Source organism: Grammomys surdaster, unplaced genomic scaffold (assembly GCF_004785775.1).
Source record: "Grammomys surdaster isolate TR1022 unplaced genomic scaffold, NIH_TR_1.0 262, whole genome shotgun sequence".
In the NCBI taxonomy this organism is placed as follows: Eukaryota; Metazoa; Chordata; class Mammalia; order Rodentia; family Muridae; genus Grammomys; species Grammomys surdaster.
Genome location: NW_021604703.1, coordinates 2,247,232 through 2,249,249, shown reverse-complemented (window position 1 = coordinate 2,249,249; position 2,018 = coordinate 2,247,232). Strand labels below are relative to the sequence as shown.

At 46.2% G+C, this 2,018-nt stretch overlaps 1 pseudogene; it reads right to left on the bottom strand.

Annotated features, from left to right (window-relative positions):
- Positions 1-374: 374 nt before the first annotated feature.
- The window catches only part of LOC114627960, a 3,925-nt pseudogene continuing 2,281 nt past the window's right edge, over positions 375-2,018 (bottom strand).

Here is a 2,018-nt window from a genome sequence, read left to right as displayed (position 1 = left end):
TCACCTGGGTTGTTCAAGTGGTGACACTTTCCTAGGGTGAGGGACTCTGTAGAGGGAGCCCCAGGGACCTCTGGTCAGACATAGCGTCCTGTGATCTTGGGGTTCTTGGCTGAAACCTTGTTATTGCTTTGTTTCAGGGTGGACACTGCCAGGGCTTTCTGCTTAACCTGTTTAAATGAGGGACTTCAAGACTACACAGCATGGCTCTTTTCAGTTTATTGCATGAAGGAGTTACACTAGTTCAAGTTAAAAGCGGACCCCAAATGATTACATTATACAAGCTGTGAGGTTTTTAAACTTGTGACAAGGGACATAAGGGAAATTCTATTCATTGCAAAGAAATCCTCACTTAAGCTTCAGAGAGCCACAAGCACTTAAAACCCAGGAACCTTCAGCTGATCGTCCTCAGCCAGTCCAATCTCTCTCAGGAACTAGCATGTGTTCTTGTGCTGGTCACCCTGTAGCTAAATTACTTCTCCATATTCTGGATGTTTAATTACAGTACCATTGCAGACAAATTTCTTCTTCAACGCCTTCACTAAGGTTTTATTTATTTATTTTTTATCGTAACCATCAGCGATCCCTTGGACAGTTGTAAGGGTCTTCCTGCCGTTTTTCTGTGGAATTCTCAGGTGAATATAATCCTCAGTGCCAGCAGGAGGCAGGTCATCACCCTCACTTGCACCAGCAAAGGGCTCAAAAGAGGGAAGGTTCTGGATAGCGGACGTACGATAGGATTCCTCTTCCTCGGTGGAAGAAGCCTGCGGAAGGCAGCTGAGGGAGAAGGCCAGCGGGTGGGGGGACGGATCACTGGGAAGTGAGGGGGCTTGGGGAGGTAGCTGAGTCCTTGGTGGCTGCTCAGTGACTGGGGCCAATAGTTAGTCTTGATGGCTACTTGATGGTGGAAATGAATCTCTGGGCTGGGCTGTGAGGGCTTATTTAAGGATAGTGGTAGTTGAAGTGGGGAAATAGGAAGGCCTACCAAGTATGTGAAAAGTACCATTGCATGGGCTGGGATCCTGACTGAATGAAAGGAAGGGGGGAAGAGAAGAAGGAGGAGGAGGAGGAAGAGGAGGAGGAGAAAGAAGAAGAGAGGAGAGAGAGAGAGAGAGAGAGAGAGAGAGAGAGAGAGAGAGAGAGAGAGCGCACTGAGTAAAAGCCTTAATATCCCTCTGTGTCCTGACTGCAGATGCAATGTGACCAGCTGCTTCCTGTTCCTGCTTGTAAGCTCTGGAAGTTTGAATGACAATGAGCCCCATAGACTAGCCTGTTGGAAAACATGGTCCCAGGTTGGAAGAACTGTTTGGGAAGGATTAGGAGGTGTGGCCTTGGTGGAGGAGGTGTGTCACTGAGGGCAGCCTTTGTCAATCCCATGTCTTTCTTTCTGTCTCTTGCTTATGGATCAAGATGGGAACCCTTAGCCGATCCTGATGCCACCATGGACTCTAACCCTCTGAAAACTATAATCACAGTTCAATATTTTCTTTCATAAATTGCCTTGGTTGTGATGTTTTTGTCATAGCAATGGAAAAGTAATGAAGACACAAGATTTCCTCACAATGATGAGCTACATATTTGAACTGTGAACTAAAATAAACTTTTTCTTCCCTAAGTTCTTTCTGTCAAGTTTTTTGTGAGGCAACAGGGAAGGTGGCTAAGAAACTAATACACTCCTCTACTTCCATGTATTCTCGTCACTTGTGAACTGAAGAACGTGATCACAAAGACACAGGTGAGGCGTCTGCAGAATTATGGGCAACTCACTAGTGTCTATACCACTAGTGTAGACACTAGAGAAAGTGTCTATTTCCAGCAGCAGGTAACTGCGAAGAAATACTGAAGGAGGACTGGGACCCCCACAAGCCCCTCCCAACACCAAGGTGGATTATTCCTGGGCTCAATTTTGTGCAAAGCTTGTGCTGATAATTCATAGCTGTTGAACACTAAAAGAGTTTGATAGTCATCTCATGGCCATAAAACAGTGTTCCACATCCCCTGCCTCCCCCTCTCAGTGTTCC